The sequence below is a fragment of the Vulpes vulpes genome, chromosome 8, assembly GCF_048418805.1.
Source record: "Vulpes vulpes isolate BD-2025 chromosome 8, VulVul3, whole genome shotgun sequence".
Taxonomy (NCBI): domain Eukaryota; kingdom Metazoa; phylum Chordata; class Mammalia; order Carnivora; family Canidae; genus Vulpes; species Vulpes vulpes.
Genome location: NC_132787.1, coordinates 34678824 through 34704849, shown reverse-complemented (window position 1 = coordinate 34704849; position 26026 = coordinate 34678824). Strand labels below are relative to the sequence as shown.

The following is a 26026-nucleotide window of genomic DNA, read 5'->3' as shown; positions in this document are numbered from 1 at the left end:
TAATAAATAGATCATAGTATCATTTTAAAATATAGCACATTTAAAGAGATCAATGGATGTAATTTATTTTTTAGTAGTTACAGGTTACTTGTAACTCATTGTGTCAACAAATACAGGGCTCCATTTGTAGTGATGGTATACATTTTTTCCTTTAAAGCAAACTTATTTAAGTTGAGAAACAGTTAACACAAACTACTGCTTATATAATTATATGGATTGAATGCAAATGGAGCACAAAATTGTTACATGGTATATAAATACCTGGGGTTTAGAAAAAATACAAAAACACTAATTCAAATAAATACTTGCACCTCTTTATGTATAAGCATTATTTACAATCACCAGGAAATAGAAACAGGCCAAGTGTCCATTGAACAATGAATAGATAAAGATGTGGCATATATATTCAAGGAAATGTTATTCAGCTATATAAAAAAAGGAACTTTTACCACTTGCAACCACATGGGCGGAATGAGAGAGTATAAATGTTAAACGAAATAAGTCTGAGAAAGATAAATTCCATATGATTCACTCATTTATGGAACTTAAGAAACAAATCATCAAAGAAAAAAGAAAAGAATTAGAGAAATGAAGCAAGAAACAGATTCTTAAGTATAGAGAAAAAACTAATAGCAGAGGGAAGGAGGGTGGAAGTACAAGTGAAATAAGAGATGGGGATTCAGGAGGGCACTTATCTTGATGAACAGTGAGTAATACATGAAATTGCTGCATCACTATATTATACACCTGAAATGAATATAACACTGTATTTAAATATACTGGAATTGAAATTAAAAAATTTTTAAAGGAAAAGAATATCAGTTATTTCAAGTGTCCATCTGTAGATGAATGAACAAAGAAGATGTGGTATATAATATAATGGAATGATGAATACTCAGCTATTTAAAAAATGAAGTCTTGCTATTTGCAACAACATAGACAGACCTAGAAGGTATAATGCTAAGAAATACAAATCCCATATGATTTTACTCATATGTAGAGTTTAGGAAACAAAACGAAGAACAACCAAAAATAGAGATGAACAAAAAGACTTCTAAATGCAAAGAATAAATGGAACTGGAGGGTATTATGCTGAGTGAAATAAGTCAATCAGAGAAGGACAAACATTATATGGTCTCATTCATTTGGGGAATATAAAAATTAGTGAAAGGGAATAAAGGGGAAAGGAGAGAAAATGAGTAAAAATATCAGTGACAAAACATGAGAGACACCTAACTCTGGGAAATGAACAAGGGGTAGTGGAAAGGGAGGTGGGCGGGGGGTTGGGGTGACTGGGTGATGGGAACTGAGGGGGGCCCTTGGCGGGATGAGCACTGGGTGTTATGCTATATGTTGGCAAATTGAACTCCAATAAAAAAAAAATTAAAATTAATAAATAAATAAATAAATAAATAAAATAAATTGTTGGTTGCCAGAGAGGAGGAAGTGAAACAGATGAATGGGACTAAGAGTATGCTTATCTTGATGAGCATGATTGATCTATAGAATTGTTGAATCATTATACTGTGCATCTGAAACTAAAATAACACTCTATGTTAATTATACTTCAATATAAATAAATAGATAAATGCATATATACATACCTGAGGTTTAAAAGCAGTGCTTAATAAGAGTTTAAGTTTTAAAAGGAGTATTTTTTATTTTAAAAATAATGTATATACTCATTAAAATATATTTACTTCTCTCTCAATGAAGTAAAATAATACATATAAACCATTTAAAAGACACTTTCTGATAAACATATTAATTTAAAGATATATTCCATTTTCTACACACATACCACTTCTTTATCTATTTATCTATTAATGGATTCTTAGGTCGCTTCCATTTCTTACCTATTTTAAATAAGGCTGAAATAAACATAAGGGTGCATATATCTTTTTGAACTAGTGTTTTCATTTTCTTTCAGTAAATATCCAGTATTTGATTCATTGGAACGTATGGTATTCCTATTTTTTTATTTTTTGAGGACTCTCCATACTGTTTTCCCCAGTGACTGTACCAATATGCATTACCCCTAACAGTGCATAGGGTTCTCTCGAGTATTATGCAGCCATAAAAGTTGAAGAGATCTTGCATTCTGCTACAGTACAGATGGGCCTGGAGGGTACTATGCTAACTGGAATAAGACAAATACCAAATTATTTCACTTATATGTGGGATTTTTTTAAGAGGTACACACAAACAAACAAACAAACAAAAGAAACAGATCCATAAATACAGAGAACAAACTGATAGTTGACAGAGGACAGTAGGGGGATGAGTAAAATGAGTGAAGGGGAGTAGGAGGTACTCCTAATTACAGAATAAATAAGTCATGGTAATGAAAGGTGCAAAGTAGGGAATATTGTTAATGGTATCATAATAGCATTACACGGTGACAGATGGTAGCTACACATGTGGTGAGCCTAGCATAATGAATAGAATTGTCAAATCATTATGTTGTACACCTGAAACTGATGTAAAATTGTGTCAACTATATTTCAATAAAAAATTAATAAATTAATCAAGAAGTTTTTATCATGTATCCAGGACCAACATTCTATCTTGTCACAAATATTAAAGATTTCATACATTGAAGTATTAAGAATAATTTCTGTCACATAGTAAACAATCAAATACTGCTTTTATCATTTTATAATCAAACACAAAAACGATAAAAACTAAACCATCTAACCATTTAGGGAAGTTTTTATCACAGATTTTCCACAGGAGAATAGTAAGGATATTCCTCAGATTCAGAAATGAACTGTTCAGAAAGTGTTTCTCTCATGCAAAAGGTAAAACTGAGTAACTAAAGAAGAATTATAAATGAATAAATGGAAAGGGCAAATATTTATGGAAAAATAAATACTCAGACTACATTTTATGGCTCATTAGTTGTGGGACATAAAGGAAACAAATAAATCAAATTTGAAATCCAAATTATTGGGTCCTTTTGTGTGAACAGTGGTAACTTACATGAAAAGCAATAGAAAACTTCTGTGGGTATTGTACTGTTTTGCAAAAGACATTGAGTAATATAATAACTTTAAACTTTGAAGTGACTGCTAACAACGAAGTATAAAACAGGTATTACAGTTGAAGGATTACAGCTTAGAAAAGATTCAGGAGAGAAATTGTGCCTCTAAATTATTTTTCATGATTCCCAAATCTTTGAACTTGTATTCATCCTTTGCTTGGCAATCAAGTGTTGTTTTAAAATCTGATCATTTGGCTTTACTGTTAAGTAGCTTTTAAAAGCTAACCAAACCCTGTATCGATGATTCTCAATGAATGGGGTAGTGAAGCAGTCTTTATAATGATTAACTAGCATAATATTGAATATTACCAATATTTCACAAGCATATTGGTGTGGAAATTAAAACTCTTTAGACTGAGATCTTGTCTTAATGACTTAGCATCTATATGATGGGGGAAGAGAGGACGAGCTGAGGATAAAGCACAAGCTTGGGGCAGCATATTGACAAGTCCTTGAAACAGGCAGGGGGACATTTTCCTAGGGACTCAACTGCCTAGATGTCAATACTTTGCTAAGGGCAAAAGGCAATCTTAGCCCAACCCCCAGGGTCCTTTAAGTGTACTTTAACCTATACAAATTCCTTTAGAAACTTCTTTTATCTCTAAACCCCCCAAGATACATGTTGGCAATCATCCCCCAAGCACTTGGCCCACCGATATATATCTGAAAGGTCTCATGACTCAGGTTTTATTAAATGGTAATAAATGACCTTTTCCCAACAATAGCTAGACTCCTCCTGGAAACCTTGCTTCCAAAATTCCTTAGAGAGTATGCTATCCTCAAACACCTCCCAATTCCCAGGTATATAATCAGCAGCAACCTTTCCTGCCCACAGGTCCTGTCCCAGTGCTTTAATAAAACCACCATTTTGCACCAAAGACATCCCAAGAATTCTTTCTTGGTCGTTGGCTCTGGACATCACCCCATCAAACCTCACCTATATTCCAAAACTTCATTATATATAAGGTTTTATCTTTTTTATGATGTGATTTTTGTTTTCCTTCATAGACTTATCCCCCTAAAATCCCTTATATACTATGTATCTTCCACATGTACTAACTTTGAACCAAGTTAATACATCATGTTGTCTGATTCCTTGGTTTCAGAAAATTGAGTGCACAAATCTAGAATTTTATTAACCATCCTTTCCCTCTCTTCTCTCTCATTCATAGACAAAAGCAATGTTAAGATCAACACTAATTTGTGAAGACTTGCTGATATGTCACATTATTCTAGAACCTATATTTAGTCAATCATCCCTCTTCTGAGTTCTAATAGCAGCTCTCCATTATCTTTGTTCTACCACCCAGCATTTAGTCCTCTAATATGCTTTCCGCATTACAGAGAGTGAATTCCTTGAAGCCAGAAGCCAGAAGCTCATTTCCCATTGCTATATTATCAAGGTCTAGTAAAATGTCTTATCATTAATTAATGTCTAGCCAGTAGTTGTTGGCTAAATCTTAATGAGCACATCAGAGGCTGACTCAGATCAGACAGTAGTCATATGAATGTCAGACACACCAATTGAAATGAGTTTATAATTTCATTTAACTTTTCTAATTCATCCACTATTAGAATTTCCAAGGTATAGCAAGTGTAAATTAAACCTGAAGCAATTAGAACACATTTGTCTTTAAAATATATTGTTTTCTCACAGATACCTTTCTATTTCCTCAATAATTTCATATATATTTAGTTTCAGCCTCCTTGAAAGAAATCATTACACCTCTAGCAAAATTAAGAAACATAGCATCAACACTGAACTTATAGTAAAGAAAAATCTCTAAATTAGTTTAAATTGAAGATCAGTTAATTCCAACTCATATTACATTTCAATTCATGCTAGCTTCCAAAGAACTGAACTAAATGTTTTATAATTCTTATTATCATTATGTCTTGCTTTGAATACAGAAATAATTCATTGTTATTTCTATAAAAATTAATATATTAACATTCTAGTGCAGGGTAATCTTTTAATACCCTCCCATAGATAGATTAATAGACAGTAAGAATCTCTCAGTTTTCTGTATTAGTCCAGTTATCCACATACTTGACTTTCATCAGCTATGAAATCACTATTAAAAAATATGACCATGGGGGGATCCCTGGGTGGCGCAGCGGTTTGGCGCTTGCCTTTGGCCCAGGGCGCGATCCTGGAGACCCGGGATCGAATCCCACATCGGGCTCCCGGTGCATGGAGCCTGCTTCTCCCTCTGCCTGTGTCTCTGCCTCTCTCTCTCTCTCTGTGACTATCATAAGTAAATAAAAATTTAAAAAAAAAAATTTTTTTTTTAAATATGACCATGGGGATCCCTGGGTGGCGCAGCGGTTTAGCGCCGGCCTTTGGCGCAGGGCACGATCCTGGAGACCCGGGATCGAATCCCACATCGGGCTCCCGGTGCATGGAGCCTGCTTCTCCCTCGGCCTGTGTCTCTGCCTCTCTCTCTCTCTCTGTGACTATCATTAAAAAAAAAAAAAAATGACCATGAAAACGATCAATAAAAACAAGCAAACTTTGAATCCAGAAAGAAGATATTTGTAGTCTGAATTAACTTCCTTTTTACTCCAATACAAAATTTCATGTGTGGGAAGGAGGTTGACTAGACTTGCTGTGACCACTTCTGAATACATACAAATAGTGAATGATTATGTTGTACACCTGCAACTAACATAAACTTATATGTCCATCATATCCACCCTGTTTGTTCTCTATCATCTATCATTAAGAGTCTCTTACAGGGGGATCCCTGGGTGGCTTAGTGGTTTAGTGCCTGCCTTCGGCCCAGGTCGTGATCCTGGAGTCCCAGGATCCAGTCCCATGTCGGGCTCCCTGCATGGAGCCTGCTTCTCCCTCTACGTCTCTGCCTCTCTCTCATTCTCTCTCTCTCTCTCTCTCTGTGTGTGTCTCTCATGAATAAATGAAATATTTTTTTTAAAAAAAGAGCCTCTTATGGTTGTTTCCCTCTCTCCTTACTTTTTGTTTCTTCTTTCCCCTTCCTATATGTTCATCTGTTTTTTTCTTAAATTCCACATATGAGTGAAATCATATGGTATTTGTTTTTCTCTGACTAGCTTATTTTGCTTAGTGTAGTACATTCTAGCTCCATCCATGGTGTTGCAAATGGCAAGATTTCATTCTTTTTGATGGCTGAATAATACTCCATTATATATATATATATATATATATATATATATATATATATATATACCAAATCTTTATCCATCATCAGTCAATGGACATTTGGGTTCCTTCCATAATTTGATTATTTTTGTAATGCTGCTGTAAATATTGGGGTGCATATATCCTTTCAAATCAGTATTTTTGTATTCTTTGGGTAAATACATAACAGTACAATTGCTGGGTTATAGAGTAGTTCTATTTTTAGCTTTTTGAGGAATGGTCCATACTCTTTCCAGAGTGACTGCACCACTTTTCATTCCAAGAAACAGTGCAAGAGAGTTCCCCTTTCTTCACATCCTTGCCAACACCTGTTTTTTCTTTTGTGGTTAATTTTAGCCGTTCTCATAGGTGTGAGGTGGTATCTCATTTGGCTTTTACTTATGTTTCCCTTATGATGAATGATGTTGAGCATCTTTTCATATGTCTGTATTTTTCTGTGAAAAAAATGTCTATTCATGTCTTTTGCCCATTTTTTTACCTGGATTTTTTCTTTTTTTGGGTGTTGATTTTGATAACTTCTGTATAGATTTGGATAATAATACTTTATCAGATATGTCATGTTTCAATGTCATATGTCAATATCTTCTCCCATTCCATTAGGCTGCTTTTTAGTTTTGTTGTTTGTTTCTTTTGCTGTGAAGAAGCTTTTTATCTTAATGAAGTTCCAATGGTTTTTTGTTTGTTTGTTTTTGCTTTTGTTTCCACTAACTTTAGAGATGTGTCTGGCAAGAAGTTACTGAGTCTGAGGTCAAAAAGGTTGCTGCCTATGTTTTGATGGTTTCTTATCTCACATTTAGGTCTTTCATTTATTTTGAATTTATTTTTGTGTATGGTATAACAAAGTGGTCCAGTTTCTTTTTTTATAATAAATTTATTTTTTATTGGTGTTCAATTTGCCAACATACAGAATAACACCCAGTGCTCATCCATCAAGTGCCCCCCTCACTGCCCGTCACCCATTCACCCCCACCCCCTGCCCTCGTCCTCTTGTACCACCCCTAGTTCGTTTCCCAGAGTTAGGAGTCTTCATGTTCTGTCTCCCTTTCTGATATTTCCCACACATTTCTTCTCCCTTCCCTTATATTCCCTTTCACTATTATTTATATTCCCCAAATAATGAGAACATATGTTTGTCCTTCTCCGATTGACTTACTTCACTCAACATAATACCCTCCAGCTCCATCCACGTTGAAGCAAATGGTGGGTATTTGTAGTTTCTAATGGCTGACTAATATTCCATTGTATACATAAACCACATCTTCTTTATCCATTCATCTTTCGATGGACACCGAGGCTCCTTCCACAGTTTGGCTATTGTGGACATTGCTGCTAGAAACATCGGGGTGCAGGTGTCCCGGTGTTTCATTGCATCTGTATCTTTGGGGTAAATCCCCAACAGTGCAATTGTTGGGTCGTGGGGCAGGTCTATTTTTAACTCTTTGAGGAACCTCCACACAGTTTTCCAGAGTGGCTGCACCAGTTCACATTCCCACCAACAGTGTAAGAGGGTTCCCTTTTCTCCGCATCCTCTCCAACATTAGTGGTTTCCTGCCTTGTTAATTTTCCCCATTCTCACTGGTGTGAGGTGGTATCTCATTGTGGTTTTGATTTGTATTTCCCTGATGGCAAGTGATGCAGAACATTTTCTCATGTGCATGTTGGCCATGTCCATGTCTTCCTCTGTGAGATTTCTCTTCATGTCTTTTGCCCATTTCATGATTGGATTGTTTGTTTCTTTGGTGTTGAGTTTAATAAGTTCTTTATAGATCTTGGAAACTAGCCCTTTATCTGATACGTCATTTGCAAATATCTTCTCCCATTCTGTAGGTTTTGTTGACTGTTATCCTTTGCTGTGCAAAAGCTTCTTATCTTGATGAAGTCCCAATAGTTCATTTTTGCTTTTGTTTCTTTTGCCTTTGTGGATGTATCTTGCAAGAAGTTACTGTGGCTGAGTTCAAAAAGGGTGTGGCCTGTGTTCTCCTCTAGGATTTTGATGGAATCTTGTCTCACATTTACATCTTTCATCCATTTTGAGTTTATCTTTGTGTATGGTGAAAGAGAGTGGTCTAGTTTCATTCTTCTGCATGTGGATGTCCAATTTCCCCAGCACCATTTATTGAAGAGACTGTCTTTCTTCCAATAGATAGTCTTTCCTCCTGTATCGAATATTAGTTGACCATAAAGTTCAGGGTCCACTTCTGGGTTCTCTATTCTGTTCCATTGATCTATGTGTCTCTTTTTGTGCCAGTACCACACTGTCTTGATGACCACAGCTTTGTAGTACAACCTGAAATCTGGCATTGTGATGCCCCCAGATATGGTTTTCTTTTTTAAAATTCCCCTGGCTATTCGGGGTCTTTTCTGATTCCACACAAATATTAAAATAATTTGTTCTAACTCTCTGAAGAAAGTCCATGGTCTTTTTATAGGGATTGCATTAAACGTGTAGATTGTCCTGGGTAACATGGACATTTTCACAATATTAATTCTGCCAATCCATGAGTATGGAATATTTTTCCATCTCTTTGTGTCTTCCTCAATTTCTTTCAGAAGTGTTCTATAGTTTTCAGGGTATAGATCCTTTACCTCTTTGGTTAGGTTTATTCCTAGGTATCTTATGCTTTTCGGTGCAATTGTGAATGGGATTGATTCCTTAATTTCTCTTTCTTCAGTATTATTGTTAGTGTATAGAAATGCCACTGACTTCTGGGCATTAATTTTGCATCCTGCCACACTGCCAAATTGCTGTATGAGTTCTAGCAATCTTGGAGTGCGGTCCAGTTTCATTCTTCTGCATGTTGCTGTCCAGTTTTCCAAACACCTTTTGTCAGAGACCTTTTTTCCATTGGATATTCTTTCCTGCTTTGTGGAAGATTAATTGACCATAGAGTTGTGGGCCCATTTCTCAGTTTTATATTCTGTTCCATTGATCTCTGTATCTGTTTTTGTGCCAGTACCATATTGTCTTGATGACTATAACTTTGTAATATAGTTTGAAGTCCATACTTGTGATGCCATCTGTGTTTTTTGTTTGTTTGTTTTGTTTTGTTTTGTTTTGTTTTGTTTTGTTTTGTTTTGAGGATTGATTTGGCTATTCAGAGTCTTTTCTGATTCCAAATTTAGGATTATTTGTTCTAGCTCTGTAAAAAAATGCTGATGGTGTTCTGATAGGGATTGCATTAAATGTGTAGATTGCTTTGTGTAGTATAGACATTTTAACAATGTTTGTCTTTCCAACCCATATGCATGGAATGCTTTGCCATTTTTTTGTATCCTCTGCAATTTCTTTCTTAAGTGTTCCATAATTTTCAAACTATAGTTATTTTGTACTTTGGTTAGGTTTATTCCTAGGTATCTTATGGGTTTTGGTGTAATTGCAAATGGGATCAATTCCTCAACTTATTTTTCTGCTGCTTTGTTACTAATGTATAGAAATGCACTAGATTTCTGTATGTTGATGTTTATAACCTGTGACTTAGCTGAATTCATGTATCAGTTCTAGCAATCTTTTAGTGGAGTCTTTTGGGTTTTCTATACAGAGTATCATGTCATCTGCAAAGAGTCAAACTGACTTCTTCTTTGCTGATTTGGATGCCATCTATTTCCTTTTGTTGTCTGATGCTGATGCTAGAACTTCCAGTATTATGTTAAACAGTAAGGGTGAAAATGGACATCCTGTCTTGTTCCTGACCACAGGAGAAAGTCTCTCAGTTATTCCTCCATTGATGATGACATTAGCTGTGGGTCTCTCATATATGGCCTTTTTGATATTGAGTTATGTTCCATCTGTCCCTACTTTGTTGAGTTTTTTTTTATTGGAGTTTAATTTCCCAACATATAGCATAACACCCAGTGCTCATCCCATCAAGTCCCCCCCCCCCCCCCCCGCCGCAGTCTGTTGAGGGTTTTTGTCAAGAATGGATTTGCTTGTATTTCCATGGTGTTGGTTGAGTTTTCCTTTTCATTCATGATTTTATTTATTTGGATCTTTTATCTTTTCTTTTTGATAAGTCTGGCTAGGGGTTTATCAATTTTATTAATTCTTTCAAAGAACCAGCTCTTAGTTTTGTTCACTATGGATTTTTACGTTTCCTTATTATTTATTTCAGCTGTAATCTTTATTATTTCCCTTCTCCTGCAGGCTTTAGGGTTTATTTGCTATTCTTTCTCTAGCTCCTTTAGGTGTAGGGTTAGGTTGGCATTTGAGATTTTTCCTACTTCTTGAGGTAGGCCTCTGTATTGCAATATACTTCCCTCTTAGGACTGCCTTTGGTGCATCTCAAAGGTTTGGGACTATCATGTTTTCATTTTCATTTGCTTCCATGTATTTTTTTATTTTATCTCTAATTTTCTGTTTTACTCATCCATTCTTTAGTAGGATGTTCTTTAACCTCCATGTATTTGTGGTCTTTCCAAATTTTTTCTTATGATTGACTTCAAGTTGGTTTTTTTAAGATTTTATTTATTTATTCATGAGTGACACATAAAGAGAGGCAGAGACATAGGGAGAGGAAGAAGCAGGCTCCCTGCAGGAAGCCTGATGTGGGACTGGATCCCATAACTCCAGGATCACACTCTGAGCCAAAGGCAGATGCTCAACCACTGAGCCACCCAGGTGTCCCTGTCTTCAAGTTTTAGAGCATTGTGGTCTAAAAATATGCATGGTGTGATCTCAATGTTTTTGGACCTGTTGAGGCCTGATTTATGACACAGTATGTGATCTATTCTGGAGAATTTTCTCTGTGCACCCAAAAAGAATGTGTATTCTGCTGCTTTAAGATAAAATGTCTCAATATATCTGCTAAGTCCATCTGGTCTAATGCATCATTCAAACCCATAGTTCCTTGTTGATTTTCTGCTTAGATTATCTGTCCTTTGATGTAAGTGGAGTATTAAAGTCTCCTACTAGTGTTGTATTATTATCAATGAGTTTCTTTAATTTTGTTAATAATTGATTCATATATTTTGGTGCTCCCAAGTTGAGAGCACAAATATTTACAATTGTTAGATCTTCTTAATAGATATACCTTTAATTAGGATAGAATGCCCTTCTTCACCTCTTGTTACAGTCTTTGTTTTAAAATCTATTTATCTGGGGACACCTGAGTGGCTAAGTGGTTGAGCATCTGCCTTTGGCTCAAGGCATGATCCCAGGTCCGGGGATCGAGTCCCACATCAGGCTCCTGTGAGGAGCCTGCTTCTCTCTCTGCCTGTGTCTCTGCCTCTCTCTCTCTCTCTCTCTCTCTCTCGATAAATAAATAAATCTTTTTAAAAATTTTAAAAAACAATAAAATAAAATAAAATCTATTTGTCTAAGTATGGCTACTCTAGCTTTCTTTTGATATCCATATCATGATAGATGGCTCTCCATCCCCCCATTTTCAATCTGCAGGTGTGTTCAGGTCTAACATGAGTCTCTTATGGGACACCTGGGTGACCCAGTCAGTTAAGTGTCCAAATCTTGGTTTTGGCTCAGGTCATGATTTCAGGGTCCTGGGATTGAACCCCACATGAAGCTTCCGAGTCAGCAGGAAGGCTGTTTATCTCCTTCTTTCTCTGCCCACCTCCCCCCACTCATGTGCATCCTCCCTCTCTCTCTCTCTCTCTCTCTCTCTCTCTCTATGAAATAAATAAATCAATGTTTTACAAAATGTAAAAAGTAAAATAAAATGAGTCTCAGGGCCCCTGGGTGGCTCAGTCAGCTAAGCAACTGCCTTTGGCTCAGGTCTTGATCTCCTGGTCCTGGGATTGAGCCCATGTCGGGCTCCTCCCTAGGCAGGGAGTCTGCTACTCCCTCTCCCTCTGCCCCTCTCCCTGCTCATGATCTCTCTTTCTCTTTCACTCTCTCTCTCAAATAAATAAATATTTTTTTAAAAATTAAATTAAATTAAAAAGTCTCTTTTAGGGAGCATATAGATGGATCTATCTTGCTTTTTTTAAAAATCCTTTATGATACTCTATGTCTTTTGATCAGAGCATTTATTCCATATACATTTAGAGTGATTATAAAAGATATTAATTTATTGCCACTGTGTTACCTAGACAGTTGGTGATTCTGCTGATGTTCTATTTCTTTCTAGTGCTTGTTGCTTTTGGTATTTTTCCCCTCCTCACAGTGTTCCCCTTGACATTTCTTTTGGGGCTGGTTTTTGTCATGAACCCCTTTAGTTTTTGTCTGTCTGAGAAACTCTTTAACTCTTCTTCTATTCTGAATGATAGCCTTGCAAGACAAAGTATTCTTGGCTGCATATTTTTCCCATTCAGCTGAATATATCCTCCCATTCTCTTCTGGCTGCCAAGTTTCTGAGGATAGATGTACTTCCCTTGTAGGTTAAGGGCTTTTTTCTTCCCTTGCTGCTAGGATTTTTTCTTGTCTCTGTATCTTGTGAATTTGACTATGATGTGCTTCGATGATCACTGGCTTTTTTTGAATTTAATGGGAGTACTCTGCACTTCTTGGATTTTGATGCTTGTGTCTTCTCTAGAGAAGTTTTCAGCTATAGTTTGCTTAAGTAAACATGCTCATTTTCTCTCTCTTCATCTTCTGGGACTCCTACAATATGACTGTTACTACATTTTAATAAGTCACTGAGTTTCCTAAATCTACCTTCATGATCCATTATCTTTGTTTCCCTCTTCTTTTCAGCATCATTATTTTCCATAATTTTATCTTCTATATCACTAATTTGTTCCTCTGCTTCATCCATCTTTATTATTATGGCATCCATTTGGGTTTGCATTTCAGCTGTAGCATTTCTAAATTTGGTCTGACTAGATTTCAGCTCTTTTTTCTCTGTAGTAAAGGATTCTCCAGTGTCTTCTATGCTTTTTTTCAAGCCCAGCTATTATCCTTATAACTGTTGTTTTAAGTTCTAGTTATATCTGTGTTGACTAGATCCTTGACTGTCATTTCTTCCTATTATTTCTTTTGGTCTGAATTCCTTTGTCTTGTCATTATGGTTAAAAAAAAAATGTAAAAGTAAATTAAATTAAGTTTTTTTTATAATAAAAGAAAAGAAGCTAGATCTTAGGCATGTATTGGTATGTTTCAAGAGAAGCTTGAAAGAAAAAAGATTAAAAGATGAAAGTACTTTAAAAAATAAAATAAAATTTAAAAATTACTTTCTATATCCAAAAATTAAAACAAACAAAAACAAAAAAAAAAAACAAAAACAAAAACAAAACAGAGGAAGCTAGATTCTCTTTCCCCTAGAGCTGAATCTTTGCCGCACTCTATGATCAGTAGACCTGGTGCTTGTGAGAAGCTTGTGCTGTTCTTCTGAGGGAGGTGCATGCTGCTCTGATTCTCAGGTGAACTTGCCCTAGTGGAGCGGCGGCTGCCGGGCACAGTGGGTCAGGGCTTGGTGTAAGTACCTCCAGTGTCCACTTGGTGATGCTGTTTTTTTCTCACTGAGGTCAGTTGCTGCTCGTGGGTGAGGGGTGAAAACTTCCCCCACTCTCTCCTCTCTGGAGCTGGGAGTACATGCCCACTACTCTTTAGGAAGCCCTCACAGAGGAAAAACCAATCGCATCTCCTGTGTGCCTAGCTTCTCGCAGATCCCTGTCTTTACCTTGTCTTTGCCCAAGCTATCTGGCTGCAGGGCCAGGTAGCACTCTTGTGTTTTATCTCAGGCATGGCTGAGTTTCTTTTTTTTTTTAATTTATGATAGTCACACAGAGAGAGGCAGAGACACAGGCAGAGGGAGAAGCAGGATCCATCCACCGGGAGCCCGACGTGGTATTCGATCCCGGGTCTCCAGGATCGCGCCCTGGGCCAAAGGCAGGCGCTAAACCGCTGCGCCACCCAGGGATCCCGACGGCTGAGTTTCAAATCCTAATACTTCAGAGAGCCCACACACACACAAAGTACAGACTTCACTGATCCTCTGGGGGGGAGGGTCTCACTGAACTGTAACCGGTACTGGCTTGTCCCAAAAAACAGTTCCATGATGGTGCAGTGGTTCAGACTTTATGGTAAATTGCAACACACAGCTGGCACCAGGGTTTGCAGCCCATCACCTATACCAAATGCACTCCAAGCAGGGGAACTTCTTCACCCCATGCCACCCCGGGGAACCTCCGACTGTGCTGTCTGCTCCTGGGTTCCACCCTCCCTCCCCACACGAACACCACCAGAGAGAACCCTGGCAATGTGCTGAGCACTGAAACTTCAGACTCTCTGTTCTGCTGTTTATAAAAACAAAACAAAACAAAACAAAACAAAACCCAGTGGTATTTAAGCCCTCTAGTTTTCCCAGTCAAGGGTTTTGGGCAACAGTTTTCTTATGCAGTCCTCTGCAATTTTTTTCACTCTTTTTTCCCCCATTCTCTTTCTCTCTCTCTCTCTCTCTCATTCTCATTCTCTCTCACTCCTCTCTCTGTGATTAATTAGGGCTTCCTCCACTCTACAGTACCTTTCCCCACAAAATCAATTCTCAGCTCCTACCTCCATGGATAATTATTTTTGCCTTTGGCTCAAATAGACACACAGCTTTGCTCTCTAAGACCTCCAACCAATTTTGGGGGGTGTTCACATTTGATGTGTATGTAGCTATGTTCAAGGGAGGAGATAAGCTTAGGGTTGCCTTATTCTTCTACCACCTTAACCCTCCCCGTAGACACCTTTTCAAGTTATTTTTTGTATATGGCCAAAAGTATGGATTAGGTTCCTTTTTTTAAGTTTTTGCATATGAATTCCTAATTATTCCAGCATCACTTGTTGAAAGCACCTTTCTTCTGTTGAAATATTGTGGCACTTATTGTCAAAAATCAATTGACCATTTACATGTGAATCTATTTCTAAACTCTTTACCCTGTTCCCTTGATCTGAGTATCTATCTTCTTCTACCAATATCTTGATTACTGTGTCTTTATATACACCTTCAAGCAAGGTAACATGAATTCTCCTACTTTGTCCTTTCTCAAACGTGTTCTGACAATTTTTTATTTTTCCTTTTTCTTTTTGTGAAATTTGCAAAAAATGTCTGGTATTTTTCTGTGTACTTTAGATCCAGATCTAATGGAAAAGACTTTATATTCCTTCCCATACCCATTCCATTCCCTCTAGAGGGACAACCTAAACATTACGTGTATCCTTGTCTGTGATTTTGTATTTCCCTACATATTGACAACTTTTATATTTAATGCAATTATATATATACTACTATATATTTATATATGACATAATCATGAATGAACAATATACAGAATGGAAATATACCTAAATGAAGGTATTGCAGTGCATGATCTACAATGTTATTTTATTCATCACCATGTCTTCCAAGTTCTACCAATATTGATACAAAAGGATCTGGAACTTCATTTTAACTTCAGGCTAGAATTTCACTGTATTAAATATACTACACCTCACTTATTTCTTTTTTCTCAGATGTCTCATGTATTTCGCAGATGTCTCATTTTTCAGTATCAATAATGCTGCAGTGAACATCACTATATCAATGAAATTGCCTATTCATACAATCAGCATTTTCTGGACATTTGGGTTGCCTTTTTCTTATACCAATGAACAAGTTTTTTTAAAAAAAATCTTAATGGCATCTTTTTTTTAATGGCATCTTTTTATTGCTGTTATTGTTATGTGCACTACAAATGTCTTTTTAAATTTTTCCCTTTTTGTTTGGAATTAATTACAGACTGACAAGAATTTGCAAAAATACTACAGAGATCTCAGGTGTACTACACCAAGTTTCCATAATGTTAGCTCTTATATAATTTTTCACATATTTGCATAACAACTTACATAAAAATATGTATGACATAAAATCAAGAAGTTGACATTGGTAGAAGCAACATAATTTATTCCTATTTTACCATTTTGTTTATTTGATTTTCTAGTTTTATTAAGATATAATTGAGTTTAAGTTTGTAAGTTTAGAGTGTACAGAATAATAATTCATTACACATATTGTGGAATGATTACCACAATAAGTTTAGGTAACATCCATCATCTCATATAGATACCAAAAAAAAGAAAAATTAAAATATGGATATTTTTAAGTTTATTTATTTGAGAGAGAGAGGAAAAAAAATATGTACAGGGGGAAGTGGGAGGAGGGAGAGGGAGAGACAGAAACCTAGGCAGACTCTGTGGCGAGCACAGAGTCCGATTCTGGGCTCAATATTCATACCCTGCAATCACCACCTAAGCCAAAACCAAGAGTCAGATGTGTAATCAACTGCACCTCCCAGGCACTCCAATATGAATTTTTTTTATTGTGATGATAATTGTTCAGATCTACTCTCTTAACAGCTTTCAAATATACCACAGAGCAGAGTTTACTGTAGTTATCATGTTGTACATCACATCCCTAGTACTTATTTGCCCTAAAATAGGATTTTGTACCTTCTGACAACCTTCTTGCAATTTCCCATTTCTCCACCTCATCTCTTGTGGCCTCTTTGTTTTGTTTTTGTTTTTTTCTTTGTTTCATTGAAGCCATCCTAATGAGTGTGAGGTGATATTTTACTGAATTTAAATTTCATTTCCCCCTATGATTAGTGATGTTGAGCATCTTTTTATATCCCTGTTGAACATTTGGATGTATTTCCTTGAGAAATATCTCTTCAAGTTCTCTGTCCATTTTTTAATGAGGATATTTTTTCCATGTTTTTGCTGAGTTGTAGGAATTCTCCATATATGTGGATATAACTCTTTTCAGGTATATAACCTGCCACATTCTTCATTCTGTAAGTTTCCTTCTCATTCTGTTGATGGTATCTTTTGATGCAAGAATTTTTCAGTTTTAATCTAATCCAATTATTTTGTTTTAACACTTGTTGTCTATGCTTTGATGTCATATACAAGAAATCATGGCCAAATCCAGTGTCATGAATATTTTCCTCTATGTTTTCTCCTAAGATTTTTATATTGGTATGTCTTACATTTGGGTCTATGATCCATTTTGAGTTCATTTTCTTTTTTTTAAATATTTTATTTATTTATTAGAGAGAGAAAGAGAGGGAGAGAGAGATTGAGAGAGAGAGGCAGAGACACAGGCAGAGGGAGAAACAGGCTCCATGCAGGGAACCTGACATGGGACTTGATCCCAGGTCTCCAGGATCACGCCCTGGGCTGAAGGTGGTGCTAAACCGCTAAGCCACCGGGGCTGCCCTGGAGTTCATTTCCTATGTGGTAGAAGATAAGGGTCAAATTTCTTTTCTTTTTTTTTTTTTTTGCATGTGAATAGCCAGTTTTTACAGCACTACTTGATGAAGAGACTGCCCTTTCCTCCATCAAATGATCTTGGCACTCTTCTTAAAAATCAGTTGCAGGCGGGGCAAGATGGCAGGAGAGTAGGGTCCCCAAGTCACCTGTCTCCACCAAATTACCTAGATAACCTTTGAATCATCCTGAAAACCTATGAATTCGGCCGGAGATTTAAAGAGAGAACAGCTGGAATGCTACAGTGAGAAGAGTTCGCGCTTCTATCAAGAGACACAAAGAGAGAGGCCGAGACAGAGGGAGAGGCACACTCCATGTGGGGAGCCGGTCTGGGACTCAATCCTAGGACCCCTGGATCACGACCTGAACTGAACGCAGACGCTCAACTGCCTAGCCACCCAGGTGGCCTGTTGGAAATTTCCTTGTGGAAGGGTTTTGGCGACTGTGCTGTAGGGGCTGCTTCATCGGAATCCAACTTAGGACATTGGTCCTTCAGAGGAGCGAACCCAACTTCATCGTGATGGTTTCGGCCCCCTTTATTATGTATTGCTTGATTCAGTTTGCTAATTGAATTAGCTTGAGGGTTTTGTGTCTGTGTTCACATAATAGATGCCTCTACTTTTCTTTTGTTGTCTATTTTTTGTTAAAGTTTTAATTCAAATTCCAGTTACTTAACATACGGTGTAATATCAGATTCAGGTCTATAAAACAGTGATTCAACACTTCCATGTAACACCCCATGCTCATCACAACAGGTGTCCTCTGTAATCCTTGTCACTTATTTCACCCGACCGCCCCATCACCCGCACCTACCCTCTGGTCATCATCAGTTTGTTCTTTATAGATAAGAGTCTTTGTCTTCGTTTGCCTCTCTCTCTCTTCTTTCTCTCTTTGCTCATTTGTTTTGTTTCTTAAATTCTACATGGGAGTGAAATTATACGGTATTTGTCTTTCTGTGATTGACTTATTTCACTTAGCATGATACTCTAGCTCCATCCATGTCCTTGCAAATGCTAAGAATTTGTTCTTTTTTATGGCTGAGCAATTCATATATATCACATCTCTCCCGCCCTTTTTTTTTCTCAACAACTCTTGGTGTATTACCCAAACTTAGCAAGTTTCAACAATACTCACTGATTAGCTCACAGTTCTGTAGATGAGAGGTCCAATTGAGCTCAACAGAATTCTTAGTGTCCTACAAGGCTCGACTCAGGGTGTCAGCCTGAGGATTAGGATTAGGGAAGAATGTACTTCCAAGCTCCTTCAGAATGTTGGCAGAATCCAGGTCCTTGTGGCCATAGGTGTCCGGTTCAGTTTCCCTTGCTGTCAGATGGGAGCACCCTCTACCCATAGATACTTATTCACATTCTTGCCACCCGCATTCTTTCGACCTGGCCCTTGCATCCTCATAGCAGTGCATTGAGTTCCTCTTGCAGTTTCAGTCCCTCTGACAACCACCTTCTACCTCCACCTGGAGAAAACTCTATGCTTTGAAAGGTTTCATGTGTTTGGATTAAGCCCAGCTGAATAATTTAGGTTTGGCACATTATCATAAGAGTGTCCTCATGGGATAAAAGTCATGAGTGCCATCTTAAATTCATGGGTTGCACAGAGATGGATATGAACCGTTAGACAAGAACATGTTTAAGAAACAAACATAATCGCTTAAACTATATCTGACTAAAATGTTACATATTTGCATATTTCTGAGGGAATGAAAGTCCCTTTGGGACAATAAATATATGTATATATATGGGCATGTTTCCAGGTCGACTATTACAATGTATACCGCATCTTGCTTATGCATTCAGCAGTTGATGGACACTGAGCTGTTTCCAAAATTTGGCTATTGTAGATAGTGCTATCTACAGGAGCATATTTTTTCTGTGAAAATAATTTTTCATTTCTCTTCAATAAATTCCCAGGAGTGCTACTGCTGAATTATGTGGTAATTGTGTGCAAAATATTTTTTTTTTACAAAACTGCTAAACTCTTCCCAAGAATGATTGTAAGATTTTACCAAAACTGTGTGGAAATAGTTTTTTCAAAGCAGTTGTCTCAGGTCATGATCTCTGGGTCCTGGGATTGAGCCCCGCATTGGGCTCCCTGTTCTGGGGGAGCCTGCTTCTTTCTCTCTCCCTCTGCCTACCTCTGCCCCTACTTGCTTCCTCACTCTTTGTCAAAAAATAAAATCTTTAAAAAAAAAAATCAGTTGACCATATATGCAAAGGTTTATTTCTGGTCCCTCTAGTCTGTTCCATTGCCCTGTATGTCTGTATGCCAGTAACATCCTACAGACAGAACCAAACTTAAAATAGATTGACCTATGATGGGTCAAATTATGATTTTTGACTTTATGGTGGCAAAAGAGTGATATGCATTTAGTAAAAAACATATTTTGACTTTTGAATTTGGATCTAACAATATGTGGTATCATACTCTCACAATACCAGGCAGTGGTAGTGAACGCATCTCCCAAAAAGACGTGTGATCACAAAGGCAAAACAACTGATGCACTTAAACTATTCAGTACCCATACAATCATTCTATTTTTACTTTTCACTTTCAGTACAGTATTTAATAAATTGCATAAGCTATTCAATACTTTATTATAATAGAAGATTTGTGTTAGATGATTTTGCCTAACTGTAGCCTGATGTAAATGTTCTAAGCATGTTTAAGGTAAGCCAGTCTAAGCTTTGATTTCAGTAGGTAGTTATATATATCTTTGTTTTACAATATTTTCAAATTACAATCAGTTTATTGGGACATAAACATCATAAATTCAGGAAGGACTGTATTTTGATAATTGTAACTTTGTTACAAGTTTTCAAATAAGGAGATGTAAGGCCTTCAATTATGTTCTACTTTTTCAAGATTTTCTCAACTATGGATAGTCCCTTGAGATTTTATTTGTTAATCTGGAGAAAGTCTTATGTGCAATTGAGAAAAATGTCTATTCTGTTGTGGGTAGAGTGTTCTCTATATGTCTGTTAGATATAATTGGTCTAAAATGTTGTTCAAGACTTCTTTTTTTTTTAAACTGATCTTCTGTCTTATTTCTCTGCAAGTTAGGCATAGTGGTGATGAACTCCCTTAGCTTTTGTTTGTATGGGAAAAATCTCTCTTTTATTTCTGAAGAATACATTTGCTAGATAGATTGCTCTTATTTGGCATTTTCTCTGCATCATGTTGAATATATCTTCCTGTTTGTTTCTGATCTATAAAGTTTTTGCTGAAAAATCCACCAATAGCCTAATAGGGGTTCCTTCAAAGGAACATATAGGAACAATAACAACAACAACAACAAAAAAAAAACTATAGAGCCAATGCAATCCAAACTTCCAAAAGCATTATTCACAGAAATAGAGAAAGCAATCCCAAAATTTATATGAAACCACTAAAACTTAAAATATACAAACCAATCAAGACTGAAGAACAAAACTAAAGGTATCTCAATTTCTGATTTTAAACTATACTACAAAACTAAAATAATTAAAACAATATAGTACTGGCATAATAATAGACAAATGGAACAGAATCAAGAGCCTAGAAATAAACCCATACATACATGGACAACTAATATTGACAACTAAGCTAAGGAAACTCATTGGAAAGAGAATGGTCTCTTCAATGTGTGGCATTGGGAAAACTGAATAACCACAAGCAGGACAGTGAAATTGGACCATATCTTATCCTAGTCACAAAAATTAGCTCAATATAGCTTTATATTAAAGACATAAACATAAGACCTGAAACCATAAAACTCTGTGAAGAAAACATGGAGTAAAAACAACTGACATTGGTCTTGGCAACAGAAGCAAAGATGGGAGTAAACAGAGACAAACCAAGAAATGCCAAGGACTGCCAACAACTACCAGAAGCTAAGGAGAGGAAAGGAAGGATTTACTCAAACAAGTGAAATAAAGAATCTCAAATGGATCATGTTCCTGGTACCTTGATTTTAAGCTTCTAGCCTCCATAACTATGAAAAAAATGAATGTATGTTGTTCAAAGCACTCAGGTTATGGCACTTGTCATGACAGCAGAAGGAATAAATATACCACTCATGTAACCAGCACCCAGATTATTATACCCACTATTATCAGCATCTGAGAAATGCCCCCTTGGATGTTGTTTCTTTCCAAGGATAACTGTGCACTATGGTAAATACTATTCATTCCCCAATATTATTCCTTTTAGGAAGAAATCCACACTGCAGGAAATTTTGTCCTGATTTCTAATAGGAGAAATTAGACTTACTTGGTATTTAATATTATAAATAAATAGAATTTTATAGGATGAATTATTTTGTCTGATTTCTTTGTTCAAAATTAGGTTTGTGATATCAATCCACAAAGACATGAAGATAGCTTAATTTAAAAAATACCAGAAAGAGATGCTAGCCTCACAAATAATAGGAAATTGTCCATTTAAATGGCACAAGATAACCCCTTATGTATTGGTGATGATTTTATGGGCAAAATCAAACAGATTGATAACATACTGTGTTGGTAAAGAGTACAGAACCAGGAATTCTTGAATGTTACTGTGTGGAGGTGATAGATGTACAACTTCTATTGAAATATTTATTAAAATTCAATATACACACCTTGACACAGAAATTGCACTGCTAGAGACTTACACTGTATATATATATATGCTTTGTGGTAAATGATCCTGTACTAAATGCTATTCGTTACAACATTTTCCTACAATTTTAAAATTCTAAGACAAACCTAAATATCTATCGGAAATAAAACTGGTAGATAAATTTGATCCATCCTTTTAATGTAACATTTTCAGCTGCTTACAAACAGCAACACAGCTCTTTTGGTATTGATATGGAGCAAACTGCAGGGTATGTTTTTAAACAAAAATGTAAAGGAGTAATACTATTGTTTGCAGTTATGTAACATTTTTGTTTGGCAAATAGCATGCATATAGCTGTGCTTTCCTAGAATATCTCTGGAATACAATCTAAACTAGTTACATGTTTGCCTCTGAGAAGGGAACTAGGTGAATAACGAACAAAATGGGTTAAGAGAATTTGTTCATTTTGTATCTCTTATAGTTTGAACAATGTGAATGTATTAATTACCTATTTGTATCAAGATCATCTCATTATTTTTTTAATGTAGAATCTTATATTCAATCAAAATCAATTTATTTGACTTTCTCTGATTTAATAGTTCTTGAATTCCAAAACAATACATTTTTTGGATGTGTAATTTCCTAAAACCTTCATGTTTTAACCTTGCTGAGGAAGGTTTGAAAACCCTTAATAAATCATGCACAAAGGACTAATTTGAGTAAATACTCTAAGCTTTCCCCCTAGTAGCTGTTAAAGAATGAAAATATTACAACTTCTATGATAGTAATTATTTTAAGAAAGGGTCAGTGAACTCCTTTTCACAAATGTAAGGAAACTGTTTACTACAATCAGCAGTAAAAATAGTTGATGACTTGAGATGTCCGCATTTTACATCCAGTAAACTCTGTTGGAAATTCCTGCATCAGAAAATATATTTATTTTAGAAAATCATCTCAGGCAAAATTTATCACAAATTTAAAACATGTATCATTATTTGAATGACATACAATGCTTGTGGGAGACATATAGCTGTAAGATTATAAAGTTATTGTAACTAAAACTAATGGAAATGTTGCCAATACAATTGGAGAAAGGGAAGAAGTTGAAAGGGTAGTACAGACTGGGATGTATACATGAGTGAGACATGTAAAACTTGAAAAATTCTTCTTCTAAGATTCCTGAAACTTCTAGGAAGTAACCAAATACAATAAAATAATTATGTGACAAATTGTAACTGCACATAAAATTTTTTTCAGGTTTCTATGACTCATATTAATGTGCACAGAGTGTGCATCTCCAACACTAGCCTCACTTTGGCATAGAAAGTATTAAATGCATTTAAAACAGGATGTACTTTTCCCCACTCAGCCTAATGTCTTCCACAACAAACAAATCATTAAAATTTTGAGAAATTGGGCAATGATAATAAAGTATTGGATTTTAAATTTGGGGGCTAAGCTACAGTTCATAGAAAAAAAATGTTAGAAGTTTTAATTTCCCTCCAAATGTTCATGAATATCTCTGATGGGAAGTAGTAATTTCAAGTAGTAAAATTGTCAGTGAAAAACTCACCAATCTTTTAAAATCTGTTATTATTTGAGTAGTACTTCTTTTTAAAGGATTCCATTAACCTACCTGCTCCTCATGGTTTTCCTTCTGCATCTTGAAGCACTTTACTCTATAATGATTTCTGGTTATCCTCATCTCCCCACTATCTTATCATTATCTTAAACATTTGGGTGTCCAAAGTTCAGGCCTTCAATTTCCTGAGAATCACTTCCACTCTCTTATTTAACACACTGTCTATGCACTACTCTGTGCAACATCTGCATTCCCAGCATAGACCTCTCACTTAAATTTCATAATCATATATCACAATGGCCTATGTGAAACCCCATATATAGTTAAATGTTTAATATATTTGTTAAATTATACCTAAAACTGAATTCCAAATATGCCATATTAACATTAATATCAGCATCATTCTTACAATTTCTAGACCAAAAACCTTGGAGGCATCCCTGATTGGTCTCTCTCACACATCTTTGAAAGAAGTGTGGAATCTGGCCACTTTATACTAGCACCAATCCTAGCAATGTTCATCAAGCCACCACATCTCACCTGGATGAGTCCCACACATTCTGAGGTAGGCTCCTGTGTCCCCATATACTCCCTGAACCCTCCCCAAAAGAATACACACCATCTAATCTCAACAGAATGTACAGAGGGAGTCTCTAAACCAGGAAGCCTTCGCTTTTGTCATTCCTCTGCTCAAAACCCTCTAATAGCTTCGCATTGCCCCCTTAAAAAATCCAAGTTCTTAGACTTTTCTCATGTCCTACACGCTCTCACCATCATTGTCTCTCTGACCTACATCTCTTCCTCTTTATTCACTTTGCTCCAGCATCACAGGCCCTCTTGCTATTCCCTCAAGCATGCTAAATACACTCCTACCTCAGAGTCTGCAACAGCTGTGTCTACTGCTAGGATGCTCTCCCATCAGGTAATCCACAGGGCTTGCTCATTCAAGATACTGTGCAAACATAATTTCTCAAGGACTCTGTCTCTGACCATTCCATTTAAAAGAGTGAAATCTCTTCCTCTTGCTTTCACATACAAAAGTCCCTATGATATAGCTAACATAAGAAACTTCCCGACACTCCATAGTATTTATCTTCTTCTAATGTGCCACATAATTTACTTGGCATATTTGGTTTGTCCTCAGTCATCCCCACCAGCACTATCATGCCTGCATTAGGATGGATTATCTAGGGCAGCCCAGGTGGCTCAGTGGTTTAGCACTGCCTTCAGCCCAGGGCCCAATCGTGGAGACCCGTAATTGAGTCCCACATTGGCTCCCCGCATGGAGCCTGCTTCTCCTTCTGCCTGTGTCTCTGCCTCTCTCTCTCTTTCTCATAAATAAATAAATAAAATATTTTTTTAAAAAAAGAATGTATTATCTATAAGAGGAGAATACTGTTGCATGTTTTATTCATCAATGTAACTTCAATGGCTAGAATAGTGCCTGGCACATTGCAGGCAATCAATAAACAGCATGGTAATTAGCCCATGTCTCTCATACTGCCCGTCATGTTACCTAGATTTAGTTAGATCATTTTCTTCATTTTATAAACTAGTTTCCTGGACATCAACCAACAAATCGATGGGATTTAATTGATGGGAGAGAGGACTGCCATAAATTATGTGCACTTGTGTGAAATATAGCATAAAAGACACTAAGTGACCACATAAGATTACTAAAGGATGTATTGGAAAATGCTCTTCTTTTTTTTTTTTTTAGTTCCTAAATTATACCAAATAAAGAGGTACAAGTTTCACTGACAGAGGCATCTGGGTTTAGATACTACTTTTCTTTCCTTGTTATATTTTTACCATTTCCTGCAACCATACCAGTGAACATACCAGTATCACAGAACATACAAGAGAAGGATACAAAAACAAAGTATCACTTTACTGTGTTTGCAAGGACCTTCCATTAAAGAACATGAGAATAAATAATGCTCTTTAGGTCTCTTTGAGGCCTGAGATTTGCATTTGATTGCCTATCTGAGAAGCGATATCAAGTGGAATTCAAGATATTCATTCCCTAAGTCCCCTAAAATCCTTTCTTCTTCTTGACCTATAATCTACCAGGCAGTTCCTGAGGAGGAAAGGGAGTGAGAAAACTGTGAAATGAAACTTACACCCTCTGAGATAGATGTGTGCCATCCAGCCATTGCCAGGGGTACTTAGCTCCTGCTTTAAATAATCCAATCCAATAATTGTATTTTATTTTTGATTGAATGAAGCGCTGTGGGAAAATTAGAATTATTAGTAATATTCATAGCAGCAATCAAGGATTCATGAATACTGGTTATTTTTATCTTCAAATGCTGGTATGCTAAATGGAGGAGGCAAGCTACTTTCTCCATGGTGTAGAGAAGAAATGGAAATGGAAAGGACAAAATCACTCAACTTTTTATGACTGAATGAAAGATATCCAGAAAGGGACATGATAGCCTTAAA

At 36.4% G+C, this 26026-nt stretch overlaps 1 pseudogene; it reads right to left on the bottom strand.

Moving 5' to 3' along the window:
- Window positions 1-18757, bottom strand: part of LOC140593729 (oxidized low-density lipoprotein receptor 1-like) — a 47410-nt pseudogene extending 28653 nt beyond the window's left edge.
- Window positions 18758-26026: the final 7269 nt, after the last annotated feature.